Genomic DNA, 18,066 nt, shown 5'->3' on the forward strand with positions numbered 1-18,066 from the left:
TTTTGTTTTTTGAATGAAAATCCTATTTTCATTCAGTTGATACATTATCTCAGATTTTCATCTCCTAAAACCATGAAATAGGGTATTCAGAAATTATCGCCAAAGTTGGCTATTTCTATGATTATGTAAATCACTTTAAGGTTATATCAGTTTTTACCAACATAAGTGTATATTACTTCTTAACTCTTTAGTCCCCGTGTCCAAGTTGAAAGAAAATTGTATTTTATTTTCATAGAAGTTCAGCTACATTTGGATGAGATAAGAAAAATATAGAAAATAAGTGAACTACTCTCATTATTTTATGGAGGAGTTACCTGCAGATGACATTGGGTATTATAGTATAGTTAAGTTTCAAAATGACACACGCGAATTTTTCCCCTTTGAGTTAGGAATAAAGCCTCAGTTTTATAATAATTTTTATTACCCATAACCAATTATGAAAAAATATAACAATTATCTATTGTGAAAGCTGCAACAATACATTAGATGCAAACCGATATTGTATTTGTCACACATTTTTCTAGTCTTATCTGCACAGGTACTCCACAAGTAGAATTACGGGACACAGACTGTTACCACATTTCGCCTGAAGTCGAGTCCAGTCGTTTTCAAACTGTCTTTTGATCAGTTATACATTTTGACAAACTTAATTTATTTCAAAAGAAAACTGAGAAAACTGCTACTGCCCTCAACACTGTCGTTGAAGCGGTGTACCCCAACAATGTACTTATTGTAGATATTGATGAAGGCTGGGAAATCGATCTGAATTTTTGCTCGTTTTTTATTATAGGAACAAATCTCTGGCAGTTAAATGCAATGGGGAGGATATTATGTCACTTAGCTGCTATAATATCGGTTAAAGCTTTATGACATACTTTACTTCTTGGATTTTTTTCACGTCCTTCGAGTTAGGCAAATTACAATTTCTGCTAGCTACTGTCTCTATTCAAAAGTATCGTCAACAGTGTCCAGATTATAGACATCCTAATAAAAACATGATTATCACGATTTTTTCGAAAATTTCGAGTTTCCTAGTGCTAGGAAGACAACTGATTGAGCTACTCAACAAGGTTTTTAATTAGAAGAAAACAACTTGACTTTATAAAAAGATGTAACGACCATTTCGCGAAGAATTGTTAGGTAATGGTTCTTTTCCCGAAAGTGAAATATCTACAATTGGAAGATTATAATAAACGTATGAAATTTTGTTGACGGAGAGATAAATAATAATTTTGTTATGTTGTACATTATAAAGATTAAGGAAACCTTCCTACTCAAAGTCTAAAGTATTTTTCAATATTTAAAACCATCAAATAGGGTATTCAGAAATTGTCGCCAAATTTGACTATTCCTATGATTATGTGAATCACTTTTACATCAGTTTTTACCAACATCAGTCTATGTTACTTCTTAACTCTTCAGTTCCCATGTCCAAGTTGAAAGAAAAATGAATTTTATTTTCATATAGAATACTTAAGCTACATTTGGATGAGATAAGAGACACACGCGATTTTCACCATTCTTTATTACATATAACTAATTATAAAAAATATGCTTTGTGAAAGCTGCACACTTTAGATGTTTCTAGTCCGTTGTTGAGAATAGACTTCCGAGTGATCGTACGAACTTGCTGCGGTCCTTACCGAGGCAGGTACTCTTATTTGCACAGGTACGCCACAAGCAGAATTACGGGAATTAGTTCCAGTTGTTTTCGAACTGTCTTTTGATCAGTCATGTATTTTGACAAGCTGATAATAAGCAAAAAGAAAACTGAGAAAACCACCACTTTTGCTATCCTGAACATTGTCGTTAAAGCGGTGTACCCCACCAATGTATTTATTGATGACGGCTGGGCAATCGACCTGACTTTTTGCTTGTTTATTACCGACAAATCCAATCAGATCCATTATTATGATGGGATCATAATTTCTTTTGAAGCTTAATGACATAGTTTCCCTCTTTTTACCGCTTTATTTTTCATATCCTTCGAATTTGGCAAATTGCAATTCTCTAAACGGTTTTCTCGAACAGTACAACCAATATTATGCTCTCTCAAATATTTGAGTACAGGCAAACCGGTAAAAAAATGATGGTACTAATTCTTGTGATAATCTTGAATGGAGTTCTAAAATAACAGCAGCTCCTAGAACCAAGTCGGACTGCATCCTGAGTTACAAGAGCTTGTAACCGAATTTTATTGATTGTTTGGTACCGTATAGCTTCGTCACATGGAAATGTGTGAAGAAGCTAGCATCGAAATTCACATTCAGTTATTTGATACATTCTCGGACTTTCATCTCTTCACTTTCATCACAAGTTACATTCAGAGTGTGATTTCTCTGTAAATCGTAAAATTTCTCATGTCAACTATGAAGTTGACTATTTCTATAGAGCAATTTGAAACACAGGAATTATTTTTGCCATACCCTGATAGACCTGACATAGGACATTTGATGACTCACGCTAGATACCTGAGAAATATGAAACTGTTAAAGCGGGCGTGCAGTAATTAGATACTTGAGTTTAAAAGACTTGAAACCTACTCAAATCCACAAAGATAAGTTGATTACATTACGAGAATCTGCAGTATTATATGACTAAAAAAGTGTTATAGTTAGTTTAAATCTAGTAGACAACCATATACGTGAAGTCCTCACAACCCTCCTAAACAATATCTTCTGTTTCAAGTTTGACACGTGCTTTTAGACAAATAATCGAAGATTGTGGCCTCTTATCCCATATTGTAAATTACTCACTGCCGGAATAATCATGAAAAAATTGTCTCCATATTCTGCATTCTGTTTTGTACATAATGGCTAGAGATCCATTAGTGGAAAGTTATCAATTTTTTTTTGTTTTAAAAGACGACAGCAAATTTCTTTTCCAGTTCACTAATTAACATTTGTGGTAACGAATATGGGTATAGCGCCAATGCAGTAGCTTAAATAGCTCACTTAGATTTTAATTTTTCAAACCACTTCCACATTTTCCAAACATACCTCAAGCGATTATCGGCTGTTTTCAAAACTTCAAGAACTCTTGTGTGGTAATCGATTTTCTTAGGACAATAAAGACATGTACGGATAATCAATGGTTTTTATGGGTTGAACATGAACAATTTTGTAAAAATTTTATGTATCTTGTCTATACTGCGTTAAAAGATGACTGCAAATTTCTTTCCAAATTTGCTCACGTGCTTTCATTAACATTTATGGTAACCAATATGGGTATAACACCAATGCAATAGCTTAAATAGCTCATTTAGGTTTTGGATTATTGAAGCCACATTTTCCAGATTTGCCCTCAAGCGATTATCGGCTGTATCCAAAACTTGAAGAACTCTTGCGTGGTAAAAGATTTTTTAACGACAATGAAGACACAAATGGATAATCAATGATTATTATCTGTTGATCGTAATGAAGGTTATGTTGAAAGATAAATATAATATCTTTGTCAGTTTTTGATTGTGTGGGATGATGGGCGGAGCAAAGCGATAATTCCACTGAGTGTATCCAGATAATTTATCAGTAGATGCAGAAATATATTTGGGAACTTTAGAAGCTATTATTCAGAGGATTCGGAAAAAAATACTTGGTGTCAGATTATATCAGGTAGGCGAAAATTACAAAAAAATATCATTATTATAATCGATTTTAAAATGAAATATTCTTTCGTTGTAACTGACATTACTGGGATGAAACTAATCCACAGGCAATTCGAAAACAAAAACAGCTTCAAGATAATTGAAGATTCGATATTGTTGGTTTGATTCATCCGCTTTTTGAATAAATGTGCGAGGTTTTACATTTGTAAATGAGCAAAGTCATGGCAATACAGTTTCGTTACACCCACCAAATAGGATTACACTGAATTTGAGTAATATTATTTTACATGTAATGTTACTTCCTTAACATGCAGAAAAACCATTATTTATAATTAATTTCTAAAGATAATTTTGTTCAAAGTCTATCCACGCCTACGGTTAACAAGGTCCACTCTAAAGCTTTAATTTTCAATGAGGCGTGTAAGTATTTTTAGTAGTATTTAAAAAATGACTCGAGTAATATTGGCCTCCAATACCACAATCGCAGCCGTTTATCTATGTAGATTTTGGACTTCTCAAGACAAGAGATGGCATGTCATATGAACTCTCTCTCTCTCTCTTTATCTCACAGCAAAGCAATGATTTCGCAGGCTGTATGATAAGTGTAGTAAATGTGTTGGATGTCATAAAAACCACGTGCTCCTATTTCGGGCATCAAATGATTTTATTATGGCGATTATAACGATCACCAAATCACAGTAACATCTCGGCCAGCTTCTGTTTTGAAGAGATATGTATCTATTATTGCAACTGCTCATAAACCACACCAGTTATATGTGTATGGATTTAATGGTAGCTCTTGAATCCCTTCGAGTTGTTCATCACCCCAAATACGGGAATTCTGTTTATTCATCAATCCATTAACAGAAAAACTGGGCCTTATCGGTGAACGAAATTTTTGTCGAAATGAGCAATATTGACAAGAGCTCGACCAATAAAAATGAAACAATTTAGGAGGTCGTTCGACAATTTGTATTCAGTATGCGTTAATTTGTATTAAATATAGATATTATTTGATAAGTAATTTAAAGACAGATAATCACGTGAAATAAGCTAAAATGTTGAATATGACAGGGCAAGTTGTTGAGAACGGCAACGAATCGATACTTTATGGTCTTCGTCTACACTTTCTCCCACAGCTCTTATATTTCCTTCACGACGAGGTGGATGTGGTCTATTTAGTTAAGGATTATATTCCACTTCATTTAACACGAAGCATACGCGATATGGAATTAAATCCCTATGACAAATTCAACCCATAAAGAAATCACCCGTTTATTAGTTAACGACAAAAATTCTTGTCTTCTTGTAGTAACTTCTTCGGCGATTGCGGTGGTTGAATATAATTTTTTATAGTTATCGCATTCGAAGTTGAGTTTAACAGTTAGCTAGCACATTGGTTTATTGTTACGCGCTGGTAAATTGTCGTGTGATACGCGTATGACCGATTCGAAGGAGGGAAAGTATCACTTCTACTCTACTACAATTAAATTTTTCTTTTCCATATCATTTTTCTTTCATTTTTGTCTTATAATATGTGTTTAAACCAATATATACGAAAATGTCATTCTTGTTGTTGATTGATGAATCCAGATTTTGTCTTTCATTATCTGCTATTTCCAGTATTCAAATTTTTTTAATTAATGGATGAAAAGTAGTTGTATAGTTGGCAAAGTGTTGTGGATATCTTAGAGGAAACGTTTCACAGACTTTCCCTATAATCATGTAAAATTCTCGTGCTTGATTAAAGTGAATATTGCTTATTGATACTTTAATATTTGTTGCTTGTTTCTGATAATACATATTTTTTTGATAAATACATAGAAATCATGGTACCTATCTGAAAATTTCTAGTAAAGTCCACATATTTTTTAGCATAAAATTAATTATTGTTGATACAAACTGGTGTTGCTTTTCTATGAGAGTCGAGATAGCAGAATTTTGTGCCAATTTCTAAGCACTCCATCCATTTTTTTGTCAAAATATCCAGAGATTCGGGAATTTTCAGGAGTTATTTGAAGTCTATTCGAATTTAAAAAAAAATAAGACTGGAACTTTTTAGATATGATATCGCAAATATTAGTTATAATAAAATTCATCACAGATACCTGAAATGCAATAGAAAATAGAGTATCAAACTCAAAAACAAACAACGTTGGGATATATTTTAGGTGTGAATAAAATAGGTTACTTGAAGCCAACTCCTCAAAAAAAATAGTATTTTAATTTTCCGAAAAATAGGTGTATTTTCCGATATACATGACTCTGCTTATCATGTGAATTATAGGGGTCACAATATTATTAATGTGTTGAATGAATTCAACAAAATGCAAGTCAAATTTTGTTTTTTTTTGGAAACAAAAATTAACGTACAATACAGTTATTGCATTATCAGAAAACTATTAATTTTAACCTCGGAAAAGTAAATTTATGATTCTCACACAATAAGATTAATGCCAAAATTTTATTTGCATTACATAATATTCTAATCATATACATCTTAACAACATTTTTCTAAGAACTTAGTAATAAGTTTTCCACCAATTTTTCATTCAATAACATAGTTTTTATGATTGCTTCTTGTTGCTATTGGCGCCTTCAATAAAAGTAAGTATTTTTTAATATTTCGGACGATATTTATCTATATATAAGTGTAATTAACACACATTTATGTATTTCTCTTATTTATTATTGTATTACAAAATTAATTTATCAGACATTGAAATAACTAATAATTAAAAAGGTAGATAAATTTTTGAAATAGGAAATAATATCAGTCTTTGAAGTTGAATAAAAATGGTTCATTTGAAAAATCACATTTTATTTACCAAATATTATCTCAGCACTAACAAAATTTGAACACGGACGTATTACAAATACTGTTACACTATTTATTAAGAAAAAAAGAGAAAAAATAATTTACACAATTAATATAGTCAATTCAATTCTACATTAGCGATTTTCCAAAAATTCGTGGAAATTAGTTTCTAAAAAATCACTATCAGTCATTTTTTCTACAATGTAATGTATTATTTTCTATATTATATTTTAATTAACTACATCCGGATACCTAATTTTTATAAAAACACGCATTTATACTTCTGATTAATATATGTATATGTTACGTCCCAAGCCCGATCTTGTACGGAGTCGAGCTTCGTACAAATTCATTGTCCGATCTGTACAAGCCATTTTGTACGAAGCCGAGATCGGCGGACTTCGGACAGAGATGATTGTACGAAGTCGACTCTGTACAACGCTGGTTGTACGGAGTCGGAGCATCGATACTCACTCGGTAATGAGCTCGTTATTCCGAAGTAGTACACGCAACCTAACCTAACCTAACAATATATGGTAGCCAACTAGCCGGAGAACATACTTTCAATCACAATAACTACGTTTGTGTTTACTAACATCTTAATAGCGCGCTCATTACCGAGTGAGTATCGATGCTCCGACTCCGTACAACCAGCGTTGTACAGAGTCGACTTCGTACAATCATCTCTGTCCGAAGTCCGCCAATTTCGACTTCGTACAAAATCGCTTGTACAGATCGGACAATGAATTTGTACGAAGCTCGACACCGTACAAGATCGGGCTTGGGACGTAACATATATAAGTATATCCCAAATTAAATATTTACTGTAAATTGTTCTAAGAACCAATTTAGTTGAAATTTTTGGAACCGTTGGTGATATCCTTACTGAACACACTGTTTAAATTACCACTACACCAACACTCACAATTACACTGTCTGACGCGTGTTTCGATAACTAAGTATCGTCTTCAGAGTCTGAAGTTTGCATTTAGCTCTTCGTCCAGCAGCAGCAAATGATGTCCGCCTGTTTGATGCATATCATGTTTTAAAATATATCAATCAGTTTGTGGGTAAAAACCCATTTATAAAGTTTCCGAAACAGTGGCTAATTTCGAAGATACTTTGCTACACTTTTAGTTGAATCTTTATGAGACTTGATGACACTAAAGAAAAATGGCGGTTGGAAGTTATCAACGATATGACGATGACGATGTATCAAATAGCACACATGATATAAATAGCTAATAAAGTATCTACAACGTGTGGTAGTGCTGAAATATCACTGGGTTTGTGACCAAGTACATCAACCGGAGGTGTGATGACAGGAAGAAATATAATTTCAACACAATAAAATTCATTTTATGTGCCGAAAAATTGAAGAAACGTATTAATCATGCAATGCACATTTAATAATTGTACTGTTGATATAAAGAATATGTAACTTTATTTCATAAAAAAATATTATTAAATTGAATAGCTACCTTTGGTTATGTGGTCATACAATTTCTGGAAAAATTTACTAGTTTTTGTTAAAGTGACATTTTCTTACCCGTCTTTAAAGATGAAAAAAGATATTTTTGTGTCTTTATTGATCAGACTCACCTGGTTCATTTATATCGATTCGTCACTTAAATACAAAAAGTAGACTATATTTCCATTCAATGTTTATATTGAATTTGAATTTTCATCATTGTTAAGAAATGTTATTGTAATACAATAACCCGTATCTCCCATATTAATGAGTATGGAATGGTTTTCCATTTTTATAGCACAGAGGCAAAAGTTAATTGTTTCAGTCAAAGATGACAAAGATCAATTAAAACACAAATTAATACCTTTTCCTATCAGTCAATTATTGAAAAATTCTGATTATTTGAAATAAGCAGAAACGTTTCAGAGAATTTTTATTTAAAAAATAACAATCAGCATTTTCATAGGTGATAATTTGTACTGAATAATGGAATAAAAACAATCGTCTGTTGTAGTTCTATTGTCGATAACACCACCAGTCGTTGATAATAAAACAATGGTCTACTGTTATTTTAATTGCGCTTTGCATAGTTAGTTTTAGCTCTTAGACTGACGATCGTTCAACTAAATATATTCAACTGACGATAATTTCAAATTCTAATACAAGGGAGTTCATAGTTTCAGACAATAAGTCTTTATGTTCAAATTAATACATATTAATACATAACATACATCAATGCATTTTTGTATCCTTTCACAATTTAAAACGTTGAAACCAGTTATCTTTCGGGATGCTCTCAGAAATTTGATAAATTGCTTCACCTATCTCATTCTTTAAGTAGTGAAACGTCTACTACTTAAATTTTTCTTCAGTGAAATCAAGCAAATAGCGTTAATTTTGTACTGTGCAATGTGTGGGGATGCATTATCGTGATCCATTATCAACCTGCGAATATTGATTAAATTAAAAACTGCAGATAAACATTTTGTGGTGTGAGAGTTTGCTGTAACTGTATGCTGATTTTTGATTTCATTTGCTTCTATTAATCCATTATATAACGTACATAACTTTCTTGATAGATTTTTGCTTTTCCGTGTTTGTTAATAGGATTATAATTTATTACTATTTAAGAAAGAATATGATTTCCAAAATGCTCACTCGCTCTGCTTTGAAATCATATGGCACTCGGTGAGTAAAAATCTTTTTTCATAAAGATGAACATGTGAACTTGAATTTAATGTTGCGGATCCAACATAAAGAGCTCCCTCAATTGCTTAATTGGAGGATTTTGGATCATCTTCGATCATACGTCTCATTCTCTTAATGGCGCCAACATAATCCCTAAGCGATATCCATCCTTTTTCAAATTTCAAAACGAGAACGAAGTTGCTGCTATGCCAGTTATAAATAAATTAAAGGAGTGGACTCAAGATTATTAAATTCATATGTTTAATAATAATGGGCACAAAATGAATGATATTCGTGTGACGTGATTTATGTGTGACTCCAAATATGGTAAAGTGATAAAAGATAATTATTCTCACCAGTTTTGCCCGAAAAAAGAAAGATCAGTTGTTTTTTATGGCTAAAATGAATTGAAATTTGTGTATACATTGAATGAAGATACGCCTAACCAAATCCAAAGATATTTTTTGTAAGGCTATAGTTTAATTACTTGGAGAGGCGATAAATAGATTCGACAACAAAGGAGGGTAGAGACTTAATATCTTATTTGAAAATACAGTGACATTATATCAAAAATTTATAACGAATAGCGATATTACCAATGATAATTCAAAATAACAAATCACTTCAATAGATTCACTTCAGACAGTCACTCTCTAAGAAATGTTCGTATTTGTACATTATCGTTAAAAATAATGTATTCTTTTGTTATTCAAAATGAACAAAATAAGTAGCGAATAATAATTATAGAAAATTATTTTTAGGTTAGGTTGATAAATTGAGTACATCAAATAAATATATATCTAGAGTAACTTCCCAAATTGATAATGATATTATGTATTAAATATTTTCCAATAATTTTTCGAAAATGAAGATTTTGATCTTACTTCTAGCTCTTAAAATAGTATAATAAAACTTCACTTGTGACCAAATTCATTTCAAGTTTGTCTTTTATTGGGATATTGGATAATGGGAAATACAGTGTTTACAGCTGATTAATTGATCCCACTTCTTTTAAAAACTCCATAATGTGGGATGGTTTACGCTGTCAGATATCTTCCTCTTTTATTTCATATGCTCCCAGGTGTAGTACTCTGAAGATCCGTAGTGTTTCACACTCCAAGAGAATGTGGATAGAGTTGTCCTCCTCTGTGAAACCAAATCAACACGCTGCATTATCTCCTAAGTCTAGGGTATTCAGGTGTTTGTTGAGGCGACAATGCCGCGATAGGACTCCTTTTAGTATTAGTAGATTGTGCTTACTTAGGTTGATACATTCAGCAGACCTATTCTGGTTATAGTTTCCCAGAAGAGTCTTTGCCTGTCACCGCTCCTGTGGGTTGTCCTAATAATTGGTTTTGCTCCTATCCACCTTCTTTTCCATTGTTTTGTAGCTGATACCACAGAAGGCTTCAAGTCCCATGAAGGGCTTGTCTGCTTCCGCTTAGCAAGCCTATCAGCTATTTCATTTCCCTTCACTCCAGTGTGTCCCGGACACGGACACAACTTTATTTTTATTGGATTTTGAATTTGATGATATTTAGGCTTGAAGCTCTAATGGCTACTTGACTAAGGGACAGGACGATGATCGTCTGTTTGCGAAAGCTACTGTCTAGATTGAACTGGACACATTTTTCAATTGCATAGATTTCTGCTTGAAAAATGCTTGATGTATTCCCTGGCTTTCAGAATGTTTGGTTTTGTCTGCTGTTTTAGATCCGTCTGTATACCATTCGATAGCATTTTTGTTCATTTCTTGTACGATGTTATGAACCCATTTATTTCTACAGTTTATAATGGAGGTGAATTTTTTCTCATGTCTTGGTTTGGTGATTATTTAGGGAAGATTTTCTTTGGTGATTCCGTCTCTGACATTCTGATGATAGCTTTGTCACACTCTCCAGTATTCCGTGGAGATTTGGAAGATTTAGAATAATTTGGCTACTTATTTTGCCACAAATAACGAATTTATGATTGTTAAAACCGCGGAATGAACTAGAAGAACAGACAGATCGATAGATGATACAAAGTATAAAAATTCGACTTCGATTTTATTCGAGTGAAAAAGTATCCGATTTTCATTACAAAATAATTGAAATGAGATAGGAAAATACTATCGTTTTCTTAATAATACGTAGATATATTGAAGAATTCCTAGCCTACTATAGAACTAAACAAAATTTCAATGTCAAAATATTTTATTACTCAACATATTCTCCTCTTAATTGGATACATTTATTACAGCGAACCTGCAACGTCTCTAGACCTTTCAAAAAAATGTTTCCTCTTGCTATGCAAACCAGACCTCTACAGCTTTTATTACCTCCTCGTTGGGAGAAAATTCGCGATCTTTTAAACTTTTTTCCAGTTGAGGATGATAGTCGGACGGAGCCAAATCTGGTGAATAAGGGGGGTGTTCTAGTAATTTGAACCCTGAATCACGAATTTTTTGAATGACAACATGAGATTTGTGTCCAGGGGCGTTGTCCTGCAAAAACAAAACACCTTTGGATAGCTTTCCGCGTTTTTTCTCTTTAACTTTTTTCCCGTAGAGTGGTTAGTAATGTCGAATAGTGATCTCCAGTTATTGTTCTACCCTTATCCAGAAAATCATTCATGATTACTCCATGGCAATCCCAAAACATTGAAGCAAGCACTTTTCAGTAGATTTTTGGACACGAAACTTCTTACGTCTTGGAGAACCAAAGTGTCGCCATTCCATCGATCGTTGCTTTGTTTTTGGATCGTAGAAATGTACCCAAGTCTCATCCGTAGTAGCAATTCGGTTTAAGAAGTCTATATCGTTTTCAAATCGAGCACAGATCGAACGCGATGCTTCTACCCTTGCACGCTGTCAACATTCAAACATTTGGGGATCCATTTTGCAACAATTTTTCTCATGTCCAAATTGATGTGAGCTACTCATATGAAATATTCAGTGCTTCAGATTTAGCCCAATTCAACGGTCTGATAAAATCATGTCATGAATTGCATCGGTATTTTTGAGGACAGACACAGAAACTGGCCTCCCCGATCGGTGATCATCTTCAATGGAAAATTTACCTGTTTTGAAGCTCGCAATCCAATTTTTCACGGTCGCATACGAAGGACATTGATCACCAAGGGTATTAGGCATATCTTAGTAAATCTGCTTACCTCTAAACCCTTTTAAATACATGTACTAGATGATGGCTCGATACTCCAATTTTTCGATTTTCACAATTTCGGTGGAAATTTTTTTCTTTTAATTTATTACGTAACTCTGGTTTTCTTTTTTGACGTCAAACTTTACACTGACACTTCTAATAAGTTATTGTTCTTTGTTATTGTAACGCAATATTTTGTTTATAAACTCAACTTTCATTATAGGAGCTATCAAACGTGAAGATCCATAATGTCTAATAAAAGCGTGTTAGGAAAAACAAGAGAATCAGTACTATCTGCGCCTCTTCACGTCTATTATAAATATCCCAAATTATCAAGTGCATTAAGCTGTTTAACTAAAAATACATGTGAAAGTCATACTAATAGTAATAAAAGCTAAAAATTTTGGATTGGTGTAGGCAGTGAAAATTTGTCTTTTAGAACCAACAATTTCTCATTTTATATTCACATATTATTCGTATTCGATTGTTTTTATTGTACATTCAAATAAAATAAAAAAATAGCAACACTGACGTGAATATGTCAAATCTGACTTTGCCATCATATAGTTTGATATTTTTAATGGTGGACGTAGGTACTCAGTACGTGTTATCATACGAGTGCTATTTTAGTTGTTTACTTGAAACATTTATCTTGATAAAAGAATGGAATTCAATTGCACAATGATTTTTTAAGAGTTTTGACGTAGACTAAACCAACAGGAGTGTGCCGATCAAATCGCCTACCATTTCGAGCCACCGACCCATAGTGGTCGCACAATTTCATGAAGGTCGTCCAAAATCGAATCATGTGCCAGATAACATCGATGATGTGTGTAAACTGATATAGTTTAATTATTCTCGCTGGATACTCCATAATTTTCCAGTTGCTCAATAAGAAACGTGTCGATTAATGCAAAGAAATATTCAATCACGGTTTTTCATATATTCATATGAACCCGAAATTAAACAGCAGTCAACTGTATGATGGGTCTTTCAAGAACAGCCAAATCCACGCACGTAGCGCTCCAAGCAAATGGTTGTCTGTTTTTTCGAAATAATTGGACATGTCGCCACCGTTCCATTAGAGAACAATTGAATCATAGAAGTGATAAGTGAGACCCCGTACATTTCTTGTTTGGCACTCATTGATTTTCTCTTCTTCCCGCAGATCACAAATAAATTGCGAGGTCAACGTTTTTCTACACCTGAAGAAGCGGTTGATGCTTTCAAAAGTGTATTGATCTCAATGAAAAGTATTTTGAAAAACGATTAAGCCATATTCAACTATAAAGTTTTGTTTTTATTTGTCTGGAAACTTTAGTAGCAGCCTTCATACATCATTAATTATAATTCCTATTTAAATATAGTAAATAAAGTTTATACATTCACTCAGATTATTTCATAACCCCTTAGCCGAATCAATTCTGGTTCATGTTTCTGCTCATGACATAATCCTAATTAAGCTGAAATTAGCCAGATTGTTGCTCTCAATTGCAATTTAGTATCAAACTGAACCTGGTATCTTCTTCTATCGAGATAATCGATAATGAGAATACTGGATATATCATTGCACAATCTTACCATATTTATTTGTATGAATAGAATCAGGGTAACAGGATTTCCACAAAAAAAATAGCTCAATAAACAATATTAGTTATATGAGTCTGTGGAATGAATTCAATAGATCAAATACTATTTGTTCAATGTGTTCGAACTCGTTGATTAGAAATTCCAATCACGATTTTTTTGTATAATCGCTGGTTTTTCATTTGCTTAATGGTAGAACAGCCATTTTGATGGCTTCTTTTTGGGATGTGAAGTTGGATATAGGTACCCAATATCATATTATTTATTTATTCTTCACAATAATAAATTTGATCTACAATTTATATCACAATATATTAACATTATATATTTATATCACAATTATTGGGAGAAAATAGGCATCGAGGTATTCGACCAAAAGAAGTTATTGCTTTTTTTCATAATTTCATTTTAGATTGGGATAAATGGAGAACATTCATGTTACACTTTGGATTGATATGATTCACATTGAAAATAATAGATTGTAATTAATAATATGGAATTAACATGAAGTTTAACTTCTTTTGCTTTTGAAATCTGTCAATTTTAAGATTAGGTTAGATAAAGTCTTAATTATTGACGTTGAAATTTTATAGATTGGGATAGATTATGTCGCCATTGATCATTTTGAATTTTTGTAGGTCATTACAGATGATGTTAAGCTTATAAAAACTTTAAAGATATGCACAAATAATAATAAGTTCATTAAAATCAATTTATTATTATTACTCATCACGTTGTTACATTTTATGGAATATATGTTGCTGTTAAAAATAGGCATTTTTATAGTAATTTTCTGGTAATAATACTATCGAAGATTTAGAATCGATAGAATGGTCTTCATAAAATACATACGTGTTCAGCCATAGAATATCTGTTATGATATAATTTGCTGTCTTTTTTGGAAGATGTAATCCGATAATATTGTGTAAAAATTTCAGTCTCTGAATACGATATTGGTTATCGAAGCCCGCGTCATATAGTGTAATTGTGAGTGCTGGTTAGTAGTGGTAGTGTGTTCAGTAAGCTATTATTGTTATAATTATTCGCCGAATTTCGAAGTTACTATTAGAAATATTCTATAGAATTAGTTTCAAAAGATACGAAGGATATCACTTAAAAACAGTTTTTATAGTATTTCCAGGTTCTATATTTTTCAGCTGTATAATTGAATCTATTTAATTAATTGGTATTATGTCGATCAAATGAATGATAATTGATATTACTTTCATATGTTTCGAAAGTTATCATATATATCATACCCGTAACAGATATTCTATGGCTCGACACATATTTTATAGGAGCCATTCCATGGATTATTAATCGCCCACAACATCATCAGTAGAAAATTACAAAATACGCTTATGAATATTTTTTATATTTTATGAAAACTTAACATCATGCGTTACGACCAAACTTAATCTAACCTGTGAAAATACAATGACATTCATAACGACTCAACCTCTTAAAATTGGGCGTCGTTTTCAACGAGTGAGTCTAACCTATCTTTAACATGGTCCGATTTCAATTTTAACAGCAGCAAACTCAATTTTTACGTCTACTGTCATTTTAACACAAAATTGAGAAAACCACAATTCTCAGTTAATTATTGTAGTTTCAAATATTTAAATGTTTGCCACTCATATCGAAAACTATTGTGAATATAATAGTCAACTAAGTTATTTTATGAATGATTTTGTGTGTCAACTTGAGTCTAAGGTAATTAGAAATGATAATATTCAAATAAACAATCACACATAGTTGAAATATGTCAAGAATTTTCTAAAGAATTCTGTGCCGCAGTATATGTATAGAGGTAAAAAGCAATAATATGCGAATACTCGAACGTACACCACCTAAGTTTCTCAACAATGTTGAAAATTTGTCGGTAAATTGGTATTTTCTTGTTATTATTAGTTCGAACACAATATGTACTTTGATTTTCTCTTAATATTCTATATTTTATTATTTTTGAGTTATTTAGTTTTCAAAGATCTATTCTATCTCACATTTTTACCAAATTTGTTCGTAGAAATACATACTTCGATTCAATATAAGTCGATACAATTTTTAATTTATGTCTTTGAATGAATTTGCTTGTCTTCGGGGATTATACATTAGTTATGAAATATATCAAAATGGCAGAACAATAAAACTTATCTCAGGCAAGAAATTTATGAAAATTATAAGGCAAATAACTTATAAAACAGAGAGTATTGAATGAATGTTAGTTTTTTTACAGTCATATATTTGAATGAGAATAAAATGTAAATGTGAATTAAATAACTCTTGTAATAATTGTTATATATCTCTCTCGTTCGCAAAATATTTTGTTTTCCTTGTTCTCAACTAGTTATTTGATCTAATATACAAGTATTTCTCAATTTATGCGACAAAACTCAGGAGGTGATTGCACGTATGAAATTAATATGGGTTTTTCCTATATCAATATTTCTTCAGCCCACTCCTTCCCGAGATATCACTCTTAAAAGGTGGTGACTAATATTTTCAAAAAATTTCAGGATCGCTGGAAATCAAAATGCATTGAGTTTCGTGCACTAGAAAAGGATTAACCAGAGATTTTTCTTAATATTCCTGTTACGTTATACGCGGATGAAATTGAAAATTTTTATTTTATTTCATAACAAAATTTTTTTCCGAGATGAAGTTTTATGAAACAATATTATTACTTACAAACTTGGCTATATTCAAAAATATTCTTTATTCTTAAATTTTTTCACCAAAAAAAAATACATACACCATAATTTATAATTTTCTTAGTAAATTGAGTGGAAAACAATACAGATTTGAAATTTATTACGATTCATAATGAATATTGGAAATAATCACCTCTATCTTGTTTTTAATTACATAGTTTCAGAAAAGTACCAAGTATCTTGGTTCAGGCATAAACGCTCAAATGGATCCAGAGGAAAAAATCAAGAATTAAAATGGCTCGAAAGGCATTCTCAAGTGCTCGTCAATGTTTCAAACCAAAATTTAAATCTCCATGTCAGAATAGGATTCATGGAATGTTATGTGTTATGTGTGGTCAGTACTCCTGTACAGCGTGGACCCTGGACTGACAGAATCACTAACGATGAAGTACTAAGACGCATTGATTGCAAAAGAAAGTTATTGACAATTATCAAGATAAGAAAAGGCATCGGCAAGAAGAAGAAATCCTGGCTCCCTAACATAAGAGAATGGACAAATTTCGGCGTCCGAGAATTCTTTCATGTTGTGAGGGACAGAGACGCATTTAAAAACGAGGTCGCCAACCTTCAAAGAGAAGACGGCATGAGAAGAAGAAGAAAAGTTGGCTGCTGTCACTTCGACAATTCATTTATCGTGTTCACTTAATGTTTGTCCAAATTCCACTAAGAAAATTATAAATTTTTGATACCTTTTAATGGTGATATCTAAGAGAAGGGTGGTCTGAAAAAATTTTGTTATAAGAAAAATCCATCTCAATTTCATACGAGCAATCATCTTCTGAATATTGTTGCATTAATTTAGAAACATCCTGTATATCAAATACGTTTTGGCTGCAGTAGAAAAGATAATACTTCCTGAAATTTTCAAACTTAAACTTAAAAACTTGTCCTGGATTGGGAATGATAATCCGTAAATATATTTCATAAAATAAAAAATCTTCATTTGTCCCTTAGTCCCAATCAGAGTTTATAACAATTTAACCAACAACTCGTATCTTTGAAAATACTGATTTTAGAAAAGGTCATATATTTTTTGACGTAAACCTATCCTTTTGGGTTTGGGTCCAAAACAATAGGTTTACATAAAAAATTTGTATGTTCCTTTTATCTGCTTCATTTTTTGTTTAAAATTTTCTTTGGAGGGAGCTGAGGGGCAACCAAAGCTTTGTAAGTAAAAATGGGATTATTTTCTATAATCAAGGAATTCTTTATTAATATTTCGCAAAATCGGAAGTTCATTTTTGTTCGAGACTTTTAGATTCATATCATTAAATTTTGTTTTATCTATAAAGAATTAACTTTTCAAATAGAAAACGATGATTAGCCTCTCTTTAAAAAATATAATAGGAGACACGAACAAAATATATATCAAAATTTTGATTTTTCTTCTATCTAACATGAATACCTTTTTTAATTCTCCTTTAATGACAGCCGATAATTATTGTATTGTTATTAATGCAATATAAATACTCATGCTGTATATATATATATATATATATATATATATATATATATATATATATATATATATATATATGTGT

General features: G+C 31.9%; 1 protein-coding gene across 1 annotated transcript in view; it reads left to right on the forward strand.

Annotated features, from left to right (window-relative positions):
• Positions 1 to 18,066, forward strand: part of LOC130451610 (protein couch potato) — an 889,684-nt gene that overhangs the window by 123,840 nt on the left and 747,778 nt on the right. The window lies entirely within an intron of this gene.

The sequence above is a fragment of the Diorhabda sublineata genome, chromosome 1 (assembly GCF_026230105.1).
Source record: "Diorhabda sublineata isolate icDioSubl1.1 chromosome 1, icDioSubl1.1, whole genome shotgun sequence".
Taxonomy (NCBI): Eukaryota; Metazoa; Arthropoda; class Insecta; order Coleoptera; family Chrysomelidae; genus Diorhabda; species Diorhabda sublineata.